A 19,675-nucleotide genomic window follows, 5' to 3' on the forward strand; every position below is an offset into this window, starting at 1 on the left:
AAGGACGAGTTGAAAACTACTTCGACCAATTAAGCTTAAGTGGACATCATAATTTATATCAGCTTCTATCGACCATGACTTTTTGTATATGTTGAATTAGAAATCCTACTATGTGTAAAATGATAGGTTTCCGAGTTAGCTTTCCAACGATACCAATTTTGCTAAAATCCGGCAACCGAGCAAAAAGTTATGGCCTTTCAAAGTAATATGTGTCACCTAACCAATCGCACATGGCCACTGGAAAACATAGGTGATAGCATAGGCGGCACCTATGTAAACATAGGCGATGGAATGGGCGGCGCCTATGTAAAGGTTTCAAGTGACTTAAACACTCTGTTTTTGTGGCAAAATGGTCCTTTTCCACCCTTACTTAGCCCTAAACACGAAATTCAGTTCCAAAGACCCCAAAATACACCTTCATTCATCAAAAGTGCTCAAGGATTCTCCTTAGGGTTTCAAAATAAAAACCCAAGCAACTCAAGATTCAACCGGGGGTTTTAGAAACTAATTGCATATTTGGAATCCCCAGAACGTAGGCTTCAAGAAGCACCTATAATCTTCGCATATAGAGGTACGTGGGGTTATCTCAAAAATCTCATGGGCTTTAAAAATTCATGTTTTCAAAATGGGGGTTTTGAAATTATGAATATGATTATGTTTTAAACATTTTATGATATTGATTTGGTCTTTAGGCCTAATTCCAATGTGATTTGATATATTATATATGAATATGCATGTGTTTCATAATGATGATAAATTGAGAGCATGATTTACACGGAACCCCTCTCTTGATATGATATTGTTTTAAGTTTTCACATGATATGAATCGTTTGAAATCATCTTGAAATGCATGTCATGAAATATCTTTAAAATGTCATCATTTGGATATGGTTTTTGACTTTCAAAGAGAGGGTTGTTTTGTTCATGTTGAAATATGTTACATATGATGATTGAATGAAGAGAATGATACGATATTGATGAGTTTCGAGTCGGGTATGCCGATACCTTACAGAGTATGACATGTGATTGATTTTAACAAAGTTTGAATGCATTGATTTTCATGAGAAAGGTGGATGCCCGAAGAAGGCGTTTGACTGAAAGGGTTCATCGCTGGAAACCGTAGTTGCCGATGCGGGTCATATGATATTGTATCTTACGTGGGAGGATAATAAAGTAATTGGAACATCTCATATGGGGGGTTCCCTGCAGTGTACTCACATGGGGGGTATACCGGCTCCAAATCCTGGCAGCTACTTGGATTGGAGGCTTGCCCGTCGAGCACCAGAGGTGGATTCCACATAGCCGTGGAATTACAATTGTAGGGCATTCCACCTAGCTCAATCGAATTACATTGGTATTGAAAACTATTACATTATGCCCATGTGTTTTCAAATAATTTGATATGAAACTGCTTTATAATGGCTCTCACCTACATTATGTAAAAATATTATATTTCTGTTTTGATTTCTCTACATACCAGTTCTTTTGTATTGACCCCCTCCCCTCCTAGGTGTGTAGGCACAGTCTAGGGGTCCAGAAAACCAGTAGATTCTTTCCGACAGATCGCAGAATCAAGTGGTGAGCCTTCTATATTTCGGAAGGCCTGATGTCTGCAGTTTAATTTATCATTTATTAGTTTTGGGTCTACTCGGGGCCTTGTCCCAGTTTTCAGATAGACATTTGTTTTAGTCATGTAGTAGAAATTTCGCAGACATTATAGAGATGTTGTGTTGAGATTGTGGGACATTATTCCCCATTATTACTTTCACATGATTCTTGACCATGTTTTCGTTATATTGTGTATCTTCCGCATTTCTTTTATCATATGAATTGTGTGCATGATTACTAGACAGATAGGGGTGTTTCGGGCCTCAATGTTTGGAATAATCATCACGGCCAGGGCCCCGGTTCGGGTCGTGACACATTTATAGGCTTGTGAATGTACCAACTAACTAACTAATTAGCCATTAGAGGAACTACCTATTAGACAGTTATAACAGACTTTTCGAACTAGTCTATTTTAGTCTTTTCTCAGTTCTGTTTCCACTACATATTTCACAACACTTCAGCATTTCTCTATTCTTCTCTTCATACTTCAACACTCTCCCCTCAATCTAGGAAGGTGTGAAGATGTCACAGATTCCCATCTTGGCATTCAGATGAATTTGTTGTGCTCTTGTCAGCCCCTTAGTTAGCATGTCTGCAGGCTGATCTAGAATTGCAATGTAATGAGTTCTGATCATCCCTTAAACAATCTTTTCCCTGATAAAGAAGTAGTCAATGTCAATATGTTTTGTTCTCTCATTATATATTTGATTTTCTATCACTGAATACATCCACAGGTAGAACTACTTCATTCCCAACTTCCTTCATCAAGCCTGGGATCCATACCAACTCTGCAGTTACTGCTATAAAACTTCTAAACTCAGCTTCAGCTGAACTTTTGGAAACAGTAGTTTGCTTCTTTGATTTCCAGGAAACTATTGATTCTCCAACCTTCACAAAGTAGCATGTTATAGACCTTCTAGTCTGAGGACATGATGCCCACTCTGTATCACAATATGCACTTACTCTGTTATTTACATTGCTATACAATAGCACACTTTGACCTGGTTGATTTTTAATATATTTAACAACTCTGAGTGTTGCTTCTATGTGAAACTTCTTAGAATCTTGAAGGAACTGACTCAATGTTTGAACACAGAAGGCTATGTCTGTCCTTGTCATGGTTAGGTACAACAGTTTACGAATTATTTTCTGGTAAGCAATTTGGTCTGCTGGTGGATCATCAGTGGACTTCCCTTGCTTGACATGCTCATCAAACTGCTTAGATGTCAATTTTATGTTGTAATCCATAGGAGTGGCTGCAGGTTTGGTTGCTGTTAAACCTAGCTTATATAGTAGTTCCAATATATACTTTCTCTGGTGCATCAGAATCCCTTTGTTAGATCTTGCAAATTCTATTCCAAGGAAAAATCTCAGCTCACCTAGATCTTTCATCTTGAAGTTCTGATGTAGGATTGCCTTGGTTTCTTCTACCAGTTTTAGACTATCTCCAGTGATCAGCATGTCATCAACATATATCAATACCAATGTGACTCCTTCTATTGTCTTCCTAATGTATAATGATGGATCATATTGACTCTGAGTGAATTGAGACCTTAAAAACACTTCTTATAGCTTTGTATTCCACTGCCTTGGTGCTTGCTTTAGTCCATAGAGGGATTTGAGTAGTCTGCATACTACATTCTCCCTCTGACTAGTAAATCCCTGAGGCATGTCCATGTAGACTTCATCATTGAGATCACCATTCAAGAATGCATCATAGACATCCATTTGATGTATAAACCATTGCTTCTTAGCTGCTGCTGCAAGTATAGTCCTTACTGTCTTCATCTTTACAACAGGTGAAAATGTTTCTTTGTAATCAATTCCTTCTCTTTGTCCATAACCTTTTGCTACAATCCTAGCCTTAAACCTTTCAACATCACCTGAAGCCTTATACTTCACTTTGTAGATCCATCTGCAACCAATAGCTTTCTTTCCCTTAGGTAAAGGAACAATCTCTCAAGTGTTATTGGAATTCAGTGCATCTATCTCATTTTTCATTGCTTCCACCCATCTAGGATCTTTACATGCCTCATTGTAACTTGTAGGTTCAGTGACACACTTCAGCACATAGTCCTTATATGTAGAGGAGAGTTTATCATATGACACATGATTAGCAAGAGCATAAGGTGCCTTCTTTGCTGTCTTGGTAACAAAATTATTCATCCAAACTGGTGTCTTTCTACCTCTAGTTGACTTCCTTTGGTCTAGAGAACCATTAGTTATGGGTGCAGGAGAAGGAACCACCCGTACCTGCTGCTCATGTTGACTAGCTGAATTAGGAACCCCTTGACCTCTAGTTTCTCTTCTTTGATACACTTGAGTTACTAGTTCTGACTGTGCTAGAATAGAAGGAGCTTTAGTTGACCTTCTTTGATACACTTTAGTTTTGGATTGTGCAGGACTAGGAGTATCCTGCAATGGTTGTTCTTGTTGGCTCACTTGACAAGGAACCCCTTGTGATGCCATGGTTACTGGGATCTGTAGTCCCATCTCTTCACCGCCTAGTATTTGTTATTGATCTTCCAAGGGAAAGATATGGTGTGGTGACTGAGTTTGATGTTTGAGAAGTTTGAATAGAAATACATCTTCTCTGAAAGACACATCTCTACTCGCAGAGAAGATGTTAGTTGATATATCATATACCAAGTATCCCTTCTGAGTGCTAGAGTATCCCATCATGACACTTGTTCTTGCTCTAGTCATGAGTTTATCATGCTCATTTAGTACCTTGAAATAGCATAAACACCCCATTACTCTCAGATGATCATAGTTTGGTCTCTTACGATACAACTTCTCATAAGGAGTTAAGAATTGAATAACTGAGCTAGGCAGTCTATTGATGAGATAGACTGCAGTTAAAACACAATATCAAGCAGTGTTGTACTTCTTGATCACAGTAATTAAGAATGAATCACAGATTAAGAAGAAGAAGGAAGAGATAAGAAGAAAGAGAGATCATTAGAGAAGGAGTAACTTGTTTGTATATTCATTATTCAGAAATGTACACAGGCATCTACATTTATAGGCTTGTGAATGTACCAACTAACTAACTAACTAGACGTTAGAGTAAATACCTATTAGACAGTTATAACAGACTTTTTGAACTAGTCTATTTTAGTCTTTTCTCAGTTCTGTTTCCTCTACATATTTCACAATACTTCAGCATTTCTCTATTCTTCTCTTCATACTTCAACAATCATGACACTTATGTCTAATTAGGAATCATTGGGTTTAAGGCCTATGCACACATGAAGAACCATTCAGATCTTAGCTTAAAATTTTCTGGATGTTACATCAAATCGAACCATCATGGTTAATAAAATGCAATTTTGGTCTTTAAGTTTGTTGGATGCTAACACTTTCAATCTCCATAAAATATATTTGACGAAAACCGGGGTAAACTTTCTTAAAAAAAACTATAACCATTTGGCAAATATAAAGACAAAAACCATAATTTAACCTTTGAGAAATAAAAAGGACAGAAACTATTTAGTGCATATGGAACTATATTATATAATTAGCAGGAAGAGGGACTGCAACTACCAGTGCCATTATTTACATATTTTAAGTGTGGTTAGGTGGTCTTTGAAGGAATTTTCTACTCCCTTCAATTAAAATATAGCCCATTTACTACTCTCTCCATTTTAAATTGAATAACATATATGGAGTTTAAGAAAATAAATTCCAGATTAACTCTGCATTTATGCATGGATTTTTTAATCTAGTGGTCTTAAGTCAAAGATATGTCAAATATACTAACATGCGCTTTAATTTTATAGCTTTAAACATGTCATGTGGAAAGTTGATCATTTTTTCTTTCTCACCAACTTTCCTCCTTTTTTAAAGGAGTTCATTAATAACAACAGCAATTCTAATTATCACACCATGTTTTCTCTTTTTCAGACATCCATGGCATCTTCTTCCTCTTTTGCGAGTAATTCACAGTACCGTCCTCGATGGAAGTATGTTGTGTTCCTAAGTTTTAGAGGAGAGGATACTCGTAAAACATTTGCTGGTCACTTGTATGAAGGCTTGAAAAACAGGGGAATACTCACCTTTCAAGATGATGAAAGGATAGAGGATGGTGATTCAATTCCAGAAGAACTCCTTAAATCTATCGAAGAGTCTCAATTTGCACTCGTTGTTTTCTCAAAGAATTTTGCTGCATCGAGGTGGTGCTTGAATGAACTAGTGAAGATCATGGAATGCAAGGAAGAAGAAAATGGACAAACAGTCATACCGATCTTCTATGATGTGAATCCATCACATGTTCGAAATCAACGTGGGACTTTGAAAAAGCATTTGACGAATATGAACTAGAGTATAAGGATGATGTTGAGGGGATGCGGAAGGTGCAACGATGGAGAACTGCCCTAACTGCTTCCGCAAATCTAAAAGGACATGATATCCGTGACGGGTGAGTTGAAAACACATAATTGCTTTAAATGAAGAAAGAAACGGAAGAATTTCCATTTAAATTTGGACGTTTGTGTGAGTTAAACAGAATCAACACTAAATAAATTAGTCATATATACTGTATGCACAATCTAATTAAATTGATTATCATTTAGAAGTAAGAAATGTTTTTATATGTTTCTATCATTAAGAAGGCATGGTCCTATCGATCTTCTTATTTATGTAGGAATGAATCAGAGGAAATTCAGCAGATCGTCGACCGCATCTCTTCCAAACTATGCAAGACTGGTTATTCTGTATCTTCTTTGCAAGATATTGTGGGAATAAATGCTCATTTAGAGAAACTGGAATCCCTGCTTCAGATAGGAATCAATGGTGTTCTGATGGTAGGGATCTGGGGAATAGGAGGAGTAGGTAAAACGACAATAGCAAGAGCCATTTTTGATACTCTTTCTTATCGATTCAAAGCTGCTTGTTTTCTTGCAGATGTTAAAGAAAATGCAAAAAGGAATCAATTGCATTCTTTACAAAATATCCTTCTATCTGAACTGTTGAGGAAAAAAGACGATTACGTCAATAATAAGCTAGATGGGAAGTGTATGATTCCGACAAGACTTTGTTCTATGAAGGTGCTAATCGTGCTTGATGATGTAGATCATAGTGATCATTTGGAGTATTTAGAAGGTGATCTTCGTTGGTTTGGTAATGGCAGCAGAGTTGTGATAACAACTAGAAATAGACAATTGATAGAGAACGATGATGCAGTGTATGAAGTGTCTACACTACCTGATGATGAAGCTATGTTGTTGTTCAATCAACATGCTTTCAAAAAAAAATTTCCAGATGTGCGTTGTAAGACGTTCTCGTTGGAGGTTGTAGTTATGATGGGTTAGAGTTCGAACAGCAAAAGATGTTCCTGGATATGGCATGTTTCTTCAGAGGATATCTTAAAAGTCATGTCCTAAGAATCCTCGAGAGCTATGATAAAGGAGCTGTACTCGGATTGGATGTCCTAATCGATAAATCTCTTGTGTTCATCTCTGGAGATGATAGAATTGAAATGCATGACTTGATTGAAGATATGGGTAGATATGTCGTGAAAATGCAGAAAGATTTGGGAGAACCTAGCAGAATATGGGACGTTGAAGATTTGGAAGAAGTTATGCTGAACAATACAGTAAGTAGGCTAAACAATTTTAAACTTCAACCCCTAGGGGTCCATTGCAAACAGCCTCTTACCTCACCTCGAGGTAGTGGTATGGACTGCATACATTTTATCCTCTTGTTGTTTTTATTTTGTGGACTAATGCTTTTTTTATCAGGAGACAAAAGAAATAGAATCAATCTGGCTGCACGATGATAGTGTTAAAAAACTATGCTTTAGCAAAGAAGTCATGAAAAATATGAAAAGGATTAAACTATTATACATCAACGAATTTGATACACATGATGCCATTGAGTACCTACCCAACAGCTTGGGTTGGATTCAGATTTTTGGATATCCTTGGGAATCATTGCCAGAAGAATTTGAACCCAAAAGACTTGTTCATCTTGAGCTCTACCGAGGTTCACTGTGTCATTTATGGTTCGAAACAAAGGTACAATTGTTGAATTCAATTTTATTTTTGCTTTGGTCAAATACATAGATATACAGTCAGACCTCTGTGCAAAGTCACCTCGTTATTATCGGTGCATACATCCTATCTTGGAAGATATCTCATGATTGATCTTCCCCATCTCAGTAGATCTTCCATATCTCAGTATCTCATAGTGATCTAGTTTCTATTTAGTAGAAGATCACAATTCTTTATTAGTTGATTCTTTCCTCATTTAGTTTGTATTCTCTTGTATATATACACATACATATCAATGAAATCAATAGAAGCTTTCATACTCTACTCATCTTTATATGGTATCAGAAGCCTTAGTATGCTTGAACGAGTAAGATTTCTTTTTCTCTCCCACCCACCCTCCACAAATGGAAGACACTCCTCGAGTTGTTAATGCTGACAACAACATCAGCCCGATGGTCGTTCAATTTAACCCTGCGTCCCAATTGCCCATTAAATTACTTGGCAGCCACAATTTTGCAACGTGGAAGGCGAAATTTTCCATGCTTATGCATGGTCATGATCTCTATGGTCATCTTGATGGATCTACACCTTCCCCATCTCTCACCATCACAACTGGCACAGTCCCTAGTGACAATCCTGCGTTTACTCTTTGGTTTCGACAAGACCAACTCATTCAAAATGCACTTATGGCATCTGTTGATCCAACAATTGCCACAACTGCTGCAGCAGCTACCTCAGCAAAGGCAGCCTGGGATGCACTGCACATTGCCTATGCGAACAAGTCCCAAAACTAGAATTTTCTGTCTGTGTGATCAACTTATGCATCTGACCAAAGAATCCCAGCCAGTCACCGAATATTTGCAAACTATTCGATCTATTTCTGACGAACTCTCTACTGCTAGTGCTTCGGTCTCCAACTCTGAACTTATGGTCAAGATCCTCAGTGGTTTGGGTCCAGAGTTTCGTGAGATCTCTGTTGCAATCCGCGTTCGTGAATCCACTATTACTTATGAGGAACTCCACGAAAAGGTTCAGCTCCCAATCAGATTATTGTTGTTGCTACTACCTCCAACAAGCCTAGTACTTCAAACAATTGCACCAATCGGCGCCCCTGCAATAACAATGGCAACAACCAACAGTGGCGGTCCAAAAATCACTTCACTTAACCCAATCCACAGCAATCTTCTACCACCAACAACTCTTCTGATGGTGTTCGCTGTCAGTTGTGCAACAAACGAGGTCATGTTGCAAGTGTTTGTCGATCGAAATCTCACAATGTCACGACCCGAACTAGGGCCTGGCCATGACCGACATCCCGATCCAGGAAGGACTGGAACGCCCTTCTCTATCTAGTAATCTAGCACAACATTCATATACAAAAAAGAAAATGCGGAATTATACATCGAATACAGAAACATGGTCATAATTATACATCGAATACAGAAACATGGTCATACTCTAAAATTAATTTAATAATGAAGGAAAACTCCAACAATATCTAAACATCATCTAACTCAGTCTGCGAAATCTCTACTACATGAAAATCTGACGACGATCTAAAGCTGGGACAAGGCCCCAGTAGACCAAAACTGAAATAAGTGTCATGATCTAAAAAGACAGGCCTTCTGGAATAGAGAAGGCTCACCACTGCACAATCTGATCACCTGTCGAAAATATCTACTGTTTATCTGGACCCCTAGACTTAACCTCAGAACCTGGAAGGGGGAGGGGGGCAATACAGATGTACTGGTACGTAGAGCAAATCCAAAATAATCATTTATCATCAACATATATGAGAGCAGTTTAAAACAGTTCATAAACATGTCATACAGTAAGAAATCACATGGGCATTTTAAAAGACTCTATGAAAATCATCATGACTCTAAGAAATCTGTATTACATCTGCCGTTAGGTGGTATACCCTACAACTCTGAAAAATTTCATGGGCTATATGAAAACTGCCATTAACTCGACAGCAAAGCCCCCAACCCAAGTGTGCCGCAAGGGTCGAAGTCTCTGACTCTACTACGCCATACGGCTGTCGGTAGCCTACAATAATAATCTACCCGTATCAGCAAATACGGTTTTAGGCTAAGAGTTGCTTGAAATCGCGCCTTCTTCGGGTAACCACCTAACCCTCTTTAAGCCCCTTTTTAAAACTCTATCAAAATATGCAGTCTCTGAAAACATGCTCTGAAAACATACTCTGAAAACATGCTCTGAAAACATACTCTGAAAACATAATCTGTTATGGCATAAATACATATGGTATCATCATACCATTGACTTGCAAGTCACATCTCTGAGCCATAATTAGTCTATCATAAATCTCTGTTTTTAAAACACAAGTTTTGGGACCACCATTTCAATAATTCAATTCAGGAAACTCTTTCTCAAACCTCATGTAAAACACATGCAAGGAACTCATCGTTGTCAAGCATTTCAATAGTACAGTACAAGGTGGTCATGCCAAAGTTCTTAATTCACAAGCAATTCTTTATTTTAAACACAAGAATACATATATATATATCAAGAACCACCCTCTCACAATTTCAAATCATGATCAAATGCAATAATATTGCGAAAACATCTTTCAAATCACAAAACCATAATCCTTAATTCGATACATGAGAGGGAGTTCATAATTTATGCTCTCAAACAATCTTAAATCTTGAATTCCATGCATATACGTATACATGTAAATCAATTTAGGGGATAGGACCACAAGGTCAAAACAATAACAACATTGAAACTTTCAAATTACATAATCAACAATATAGTTTTTCAAAACCCCCATAAAATACATGAATCAAAACCTTAAAATCATGCTCTAATGGTTTAAGCCCATGTAGTTTTTAGTATAAACCCCACGTACCTCTATTTTGGAAAATAATAGATGATTCCTAAAGCTTACTGATTGGGGATTCCAAATCTCTAATTATCTTCTAAAACCCACGGTTGAATCTTGAGTTATTTGAGAATCTTGTTTGAAGCCCTAGGGAGTGTTCTTGAAGAAAATTGAGAGAAATATGAGTAATGTGGTGTTTTGGGATTGAAATTCAGTGTTTAGGTTGAATTAATAGGGGGTGGAATTGACCCAAATGCCCCTGGAAAACGTGGAGCTGACTGCAGAAAAATACACTACTGCCTCTCACGAAAATGGCCATAACTCTTGGATCGATTGACGGATTTAGACTAAATTTGTATCATTGGAAAGATACTTCAAAGACCTTTCATTTTATATATAGTAGGTCACCCAGTTCTCTATATAACAGAATTTATACTCAATGAAAATTGACCCAAGTTGAAGTGTCCACTAAAACTAAATCGATGGAATTGTTTTCAACCCATCTTTGAGTTAGGGGATTTTTGTGACCTCAATTCGTATCCAAAGATATTCCCACACTGGAAGATTTATCACCACACATATATTAACAAGGAATCATCTAGTTTGGATTTATACACGTAGGAACAACGCTTCGATTTCTAGCCCAAAAAAAAGCGGGGTGTTACATTATCTCCCCCTTGGGATCATTCGTCCCCGAATGATGGGTAGGAACTTGTTGAAGCCTTTAAGGTAAGGAAATGACGCAGACATGATATGTCCTCTAAGAAAGGACACAACTGATCTGAAACATTTAAACTTCTATCATGAAACTAAATTCTGAGCTAACTTGACTTTACTCGCTTCTTGGAGCTGATTCATGCTGAAAATTTAGGATTTTCCTTGAAGTGTTCATGATCCAGTCATACATATTGAATTGAGAAGTGATAATTCATGCAAGTACGAATCCTAATGCAACAAGATTTGAATCGTACGAAGGTATTACACTGTGAGCTAAAATACTTGGAAATTTTGAGAGTATGTGCTGAACTTTTATGCACCGAGCCATGACCAAATAGCTGAATCTGAAACATGATGCTTGAAATGAACTGAATTCACAATTTACACGGATGGAATTGATTATATCCTGGGATGGTCATACGCATGGGACTTCAGATAGTAGGACTGCGTGAAAAGGTGGAAAACCACAGTAACTGATTAGCCTGACTATCAAACCGAATTGCTGGCTATACAGACTGAATTACACTAGACACATATACTTAACTGGAGTATCTCTTCAACACCCTTTCTAAAGAAGTTCTAGTAGCCTTAAAAAGCAAGGGATCTTGGGCAAGAGTTACACAAGACTTCCAACTAGGGAATCACAACAATGACATTACTCTTTATCACGGAATACAGACATATAACTCATAAACTAGGATAGAATTATCATACCTTAAGCAAAGTAACTTCTTACTTTCAGTCTAGCCACACTTCTAAAATACTCTCTCAACTATACTTTTCCCTTAAATATCATGCTCATTGATTCCACTTATTTTTCTCACATGGACTCTGATATCTCCATCTACTAATGTCTAAACTGAACTAAATCCTCTCACTATCTTCAAGCCTAACTCAAACCACAAGACGCACCACATAATACTGTAGTACTAGTCTGAATCATAAATTCGGTATACCCTGCATTTCACAATTCCTCATCTCATGTATAATTCTTATTGCCACTCCCACAATCACCTTCAACTTCAGATTAGACATTCACAAACACTCAAAGCATCAATCCAGATGTATACAAACATGACATTCAAGCCTATATTCTTACCCACATATGCTCTTCTAAACACAACTAGTAAATCACCTTCCTCATATTCTCTAATACTTCTATCCATAACAACTTCTCTGCAATATTCATATGATATACCTAAAATATTCTCAACTTACCAAGCCATACATGAAACTTCACCTCAAAATTCTTTCAAACTTATAGACTTGGACTCTATCTTACTCCACAATTACTGCCTTAGCTCAAATAAACACACAACCTCTTTCATCAACAAGAAATATTTACTCTCTTCCGGCCCATCTAGATAATTTTTCATCATCACTATCTCGACCTAAGGGTAAGGTCACTGAAAATTTGGAATATCGGGATCCGAAACATGAGGGGAGTGCTAAGCACAACTTGATACCCTTCTGAGGCATGAGGAATAGAGCACTCACGGGATGGGCTCATTAAAGAGATCAAATCTGAGGACGTACCTGATATAAAATGTGATCGTTAAGAGTATCACATGCGTACAAGAGTCATGGACTGCATGACCTGAATTTTGGAATTCATAACTTACGGAAAGTGATTCTGACTGTTGCACCAACTGGGAACTCATCATACTAGGAGCTAGGAGAGTACATGATTCCATATCATATCCATGAATAAGAACTATGATCGTGGAGCTGAAACATAAAGCATGAGTATGTATCGGAATAACTGAAGCAAACTGCTGAAATAAGAATAGGTTGAGCATCACTCTACTCACGGCTTTTCCCCCATTTACTGGCACAACAATTAGAATTTGCACGCTTGACTTGGTTACTCGTTCTATCATCTCCCCCTTGGATTTAAGCCATCATCTTAAGTTTGGGAGATCCCTTACTAGACTTTAAACTTAACCGCACTTACTGTACTCTGGGGTCTAAAATATGACAATACGTAAAATTAATAGAAGTTAATCCTAAGGACCACACATGAAAGTGGAAAGCCCACTGCTAATACTACCTTCTAAGATACACTTTATATTTCGATAGCCCCAATAGTCATAGTATAATGCTTGCACACTTATTTCTATCGGTTCAACCTTCAAAACTCAAACTTAGATTCTAACACTTAACATGGATATCAACAAGCCTTTGATGAACCATACCACTTTTGACATAGCCTACCAATATCGCAACTCTAAACCTATGTCTCATTACTATGAAAAACAAGATTATATAAGAAGGCTCAACGCTATCAATCAAAACTCTTTAACCTGGCTATTTACAACCCATATAACATCTACTAGTCTTTCTCCATCTAGCAACTCTACCTTACCACTAGCCACACGCAACATGTAACAGTCTTAGAAAAATTTCACAACTCCATATCACCTTGGGCATACTTACCCACCATACCTACAACATTATACTTCATTATGAATCAACTTAAACCTAAGCCGTTCCACACACCGTTCAAGCCTATTAGGCCACTTCCATATAACTAGCATCATTAACTAAGAAATCATCACATCCACCTTCATGGACTTCAACTGTTCAAAACTTAATGTCTAGTGCTAAACATGATTTTTTACAACCCAACCTTACGCATGATTCTCACTTGGAACCATGAAATAAACATCAAGAAATACTAGTACACTAGAACTTCATAACAACAATAATCGATCTTGACCTTACGGTCTTCCTTATCATAACTCATTAGCACATACTATTTCCAACACATCAAGCCTATTAATTTAACATACATCATTAATCTCATGTCGTTATTCTTACGTCCACATCCTACATTAAATTCAAGCCAATGGTCCAGCATCAATCATCTACCACCAATGAAGAAGGCAACATAATATACTAGTCCTTCAAATTTGAACATTATATCCAAATACCTCACAAATCTACTACATACCTTCTCACAAGTAGTACTAGTTTACAACTACCAACAAAAAAAGGGGTCAAGGGGTAAAGTCACATAATAGACATGATCAACCTTAATATGATATTATAACCCCATACATTCTTATCTACTTAAACGGATTTCTTACCTCATACTTACTTACCCAATCATACATTTAGTCTACCTTCAATTTCCACAACAACCATGAGTCTATAATTATAACTTACTGGCTAATATAGTCATTTTCACACTTCAAGCAACCGACAAATCACCCTGACTAACAACTCCTTCTCTACCTTCCACTAAACTAACACACAAGGACGAATCACCTCTTTACCAACTCAATCTTTTGCAAACAGATTCGACTATACATATATTAAACCACACAAGAACAACAAGTTGGACAACAAGTTGCTAGTGAATCGAAATAGGCCTCCATGGCTTTACTAGACTTTGATTTTGTATTTTGAACAAGAAAAATGAGATGAATGACAAGGCAACTATGCTAGTGAATCGAAAGAGCCCCACACGGCTTCACTAGGCTGTATTTTTTTCAACAACACCTTGATGACAAGATTACATGAGATAGAAATTTAATATGCAATATCTAATGAACTAAGAATATACATCTTACTTTGTATAAATAAAATCGGAGTCAAACACTTTCTCCATGGACTACCATACCATCCACACATGCCACTAGATACCACATTAGTTTATCACTATAAAGGGGCAAATCATCCTCAAACATCGGTTATTTAATTGAAATATTTATTTATGCAAAAGTCACCCTCACTCTGACTTCTAACTTTGTGATTTCACATCACCAACTTCTTGGTCTAATTTCATTACCAATAGGTCATGCATCAACACTTTAATTCATACTACTATTCGGGTGGAAATACAGTTCCAACAGTTCGATTACACATCATTCCCCCTGAAGCACGACATCCGCAATCTAAATTTTTTAAAAGAGACTGAATACACTCAATACCACAGGCTGAAAAGCACGATTTAATCAATATCAAGGTTGACACTCGCATCAATACACTTTGAAGCAAATGGACTCTACTCAAGTCCTTGCACAACTCTTATATGATTCAATAAGAAAGAACCATACCACCTAGACTCTAACTTTTGTACTTGAATCATCCAAATAATGAGACATGTTTGAGAACATCAGAGTAAGGAGGAAAGAATTTGGGATGACTTTTACTTTCGTATAGGCGACACCATAGCATGAATTAGAGTATGAAAGAGGAACATTCTGACTATATTGCACGAACTAGAACATGAAGAAAGAGAGACATTCCTAAATGCCTAGTAGCCTCCTGCTTATAAGCGTGGCGCACTACACACCCATAAACAAGACTCTACCCGACGCAATTTCGCAGACACCCTGGGACCATGAACCTTGCTTTGATACCAAGTTTGTCATGATCCAAACTAGGGCCTGGCCGTGACGGACATTCCAAACCAGAAAGTCCTAGAATGCCCTTCTCTATCTGGTAATCTTGCACAACATTCATATAAAAAAAATAAAATGTGAAATTATACATCGAATACGGAAACATAGTCATACTCTGAAATTAATTTAACAATGAAGGAAAACTCCAACAATATCTAAACATCATCTGACTCAGTCTGGGAAATCTCTACTACATGAAAATCTGACGATGTTCTAAAGCTGGGACAAGGCCCCCAGTAGACCAAAACTAAAATAAGTGTCATGATCTAAAAAGACAGGCCTTCTGGAATAGAGAAGTCTTACCACTGCACAATCTGATCACCTGTCGGAAATATCTACCTGGAGGGAGGAGGGAGTCAATACAGATGTACTGGTACGCAGAGCAAATCCAAAATAATCATTTATAATCAACATATATGAGAGCAGTTTAAAACAGTTCATAAACATGTCATACAGTAAGAAATCAAATGGGCATTTTAAAAGACTGTGAAAATCATCATGACTCTGAGAAATCTGTATTACATCTGCATTAGGTGGTATACCCTACAACTCTAAAAAATTTCATGGGCTATATGGAAACGGCCATTAACTCGGCAGTAAAGCCCCCAACCCAAATGTGCCACAAGGGTCGGAGTCTCTGACTCTACTATGCTACACTGCCGTCGCCAGCATACAATAATAATCTACCCGTATCGGCAAATACGGTTTTAGGCTAAGAGTTGCTTGAACTCGCGCCTTCTTCGGATAACCACCTAACCCTCTTTAAGCCCCTTTTTAAAACTCTATCAAAACATGCAGTCTCTGAAAACATGCTCTAAAAACATACTCTGAAAACATGCTCTGAAAACATAATCTGTTATGGCATAAATACATATGGTATCGTCATACCATTGACTTGCAAGTCACATCTCTGAGCCATAATTAGGCTGTCATAAATCTCTGTTTTCAAAACACAAGCTTTGGGACCACCATTTCAATAATTCAATTCAAGAAACTCTTTCTCAAACCTCATGTAAAACAAATGCAAGGAACTCATCAAATGCAATAATATTACGAAAACATCTTTCAAATCACAAAACCATAATCCTTAATTCGATACACGAGAAGGAGTTCATAATTTATGCTCTCAAACAATCTTAAATCTCGAATTTCATACATATATGTATACATGTAAATCAATTTAGGGGATAGGACCACAAGGTCAAAACAATAACAACATTGAAACTTTCAAATTACATAATCAACAATATAGTTTTTCAAAACCCCCATAAAATACATGCATCAAAACCTTAAAATCATGCTCTAATGATTTTAAGCCCATGTAGTTTTTAGGATAAACCCCGCGTACCTCTATTTCGAAAAATAATAGATGATTCCTGAAGCCTACGGATTGGGGATTCCAAATCTCTAATCATCTTCTAAAATCCACGGTTGAATCTTGAGTTATTTGGGAATCTTGTTTGAAGCCCTAAGGAGTGTTCTTGAAGAAAATTGAGAGAAATATGAGTAATGTGGTGTTTTGGGATTGAAATTCAGTGTTTAGGCTGAATTAATAGGGGTGGAATTGACCCAAATGCCCCTGGAAAACGTGGAGCTGACTGCAGAAAAATACACTACTGCCTCTCACGAAAATGGCCGTAACTCTTGGATCGATTGACGGATTTAGACTAAATTTGTATCATTGGAAAGATACTTCGAAGACCTTTCATTTTATATATAGTAGGTCACCCAGTTCTCTATATAACAGAATTTATACTCAATGAAAATTGACCCAAGTTGAAGTGTCTACTAAAACTAAATCGATGGAACTGTTTTCAATTCATCTTTGAGTTAGGGGATTTTTGTGACCTCAATTTGTATCCAAAGATATTCCCACACTGTAGGATTTATCACCACACATATATTAACAAGGAATCATCTAGTTCGGGTTTATATGCGTAGGAACGACACTTTGATTTCTACCCAAAAAATGCGGGGTGTTACACACAATCACTTTTAGGCGAAAGCCAATTATGTTTTAGGATTACAGGCATCAGAAAATCCTTGGATTCTTGACTCTGGCGCATCTCATCACATCACTTCCAAACCTCAAAATTTGCAGCCATACAATGGGATGGAGCAGGTCTCCATGGGTGATAGTATAAAGATACCAATAACTCACACTAGTTCAACTTAATTAAATGCATTAAATAAATATTTCAAACTCTCTAACACTTTTTGTGCTCCTAGCATTAAATGCAATTTACTCTATGTCTCTAAATTTTGTCAAAATAACCTAACCTCTATTGAATTCTTTCCCTTTTATTTTTTTGTGAAGGACTTGAAAACACGAACTCCGTTGGTGCACGGTCAGAATTAGGACGGTCTCTATGAGTGGCCAAAATTACCCTCCATGTCTTCTCCTCAAGTGCATTTGACTTCCTCCAGCACATCCACTTCTACCTGGCATAGTCGGTTGGGTCATCTGAATGCAAGAGTGTTAAATTTTCTTTTGAATAAATTTCGCTACCTTTATCGTGAGAAAAATTTTCAGTTTGTAATTCTTGTTCCTCGAATAAGGTTCATCGCCATCCTTTTAAACATTTTAGTTTGTCAAGTACCAAACCATTTCAAACAATATTTAGTGATTTATGGGGTCCTTCTCCAATTCAATCGATTGATAAAAAATTATACTATTGTATTTTTGTGGATCAGTATACCCAATACACCTGGCTGTACACATTAAAGAATAAAAGTGAGGTTACAAACCTTTTCAAAAACTTTCAATCATTAATTGAACGTCGTTTTAATACGAAAGTTCTTTCTATCTATACAGATGGTGGTGGCGAATATAAAAATCTTGATCCATACCTAAGATCTCAGGGTATTGAACATCTTTTATCCCCTCCATACACCCCTCAAGGAGTCGCTCTTGTTGAAAGATGTCATAGACATATTATTGAGGCGGCTCACACTTTACTTCATGAAGCTTCACTTCCATCGACTCTTTGATCTTTTGCTTGTCAACATGCAGTTCATCTTATAAATCGCTTGCCAATCTCACTTTTATAAAATAAATCACCTTTTCAAATGTTGTTTGATCATAATCTGGATTACAATTTCTTAAACAATTTTGGGTGTCTCTGTTATCCCTGGCTCACACCTTATTCAAAAAATAAATTAGAGTCACGATCAACACCATGTGTATATTTAGAATTTTCTTTAGTTCATCATTGTCACCAATGTTTTGTTCCGAAATCTTCTAAAATATATTTATCACATGATGTGAATTTTTTTGAAAATAATTTTCCTTTTCAAAATATATTTTTAAATATTTCTTCAACTTGCAAAGAACTTGCATGGAAAACCCAACTGACTCTACCCCAACAACATCCCCTAGTTTTTCTTCTCCCATAAGCAACAAATTACTCAGCCCTATACTTATCCTAAGTTCAAATAGCAGCAACTCTCTCAAAGATACTGTCTCCTCTGCCTGCGCTCCAACAAAATCTGCAAATTTAGGTAACTCTTCTCCTCCTCCTCCTACAAATTTTGTTGTTCCTAATGATCTCCGTGACACCCACTCTTATCCCCCATTGCCTCAATCATTAGCTTTTTCAATTGTATACATTCGCAAAAAACAAAACAGTGTCATCTGCTAGCCAAAACACCGCCGCCTGTCCCTTCACCTCACTTCCGCTACAAACTTCCCCCGACCCTGCTCAAGCCATAGAACCTCAACAACCTTCTCTTCCAACTCCAAATTGTGTTGTGACCCATTCACAGCACAACATTTACAAACCAAAAATCATTCTTAACTTCATGTCTCACTTATCTCCCTCCATCACCCCGACCAACTTCAAACAAGCAAACAAACACCCAGAGTGGCAAAGAGCAATGAAAAATGAATTTGATGCATTATTGAATAATCATACATAGGATTTGGTACCACATGACTCCACAAAAAACATTATTTCTTGCAAATGGTTAGACAGGTTAAAAATAAAAACCGATGGGACAATTGATCGCTACAAGGCTCGACTTATTGTGAAGGGGTTTACACTGCGTCCTGGAGTTGACTATCATGCCACGTTTAGTCCGGTCATCAAACCAACTACTGT

At 37.2% G+C, this 19,675-nt stretch overlaps 1 pseudogene; it reads left to right on the top strand.

The window, feature by feature from the left end:
* The first annotated feature begins 5,443 nt into the window (after positions 1–5,443).
* Positions 5,444–19,675, top strand: part of LOC107870510 — a 30,174-nt pseudogene continuing 15,942 nt past the window's right edge.

This window comes from Capsicum annuum, chromosome 12 (genome assembly GCF_002878395.1).
Source record: "Capsicum annuum cultivar UCD-10X-F1 chromosome 12, UCD10Xv1.1, whole genome shotgun sequence".
Classification (NCBI taxonomy): domain Eukaryota; kingdom Viridiplantae; phylum Streptophyta; class Magnoliopsida; order Solanales; family Solanaceae; genus Capsicum; species Capsicum annuum.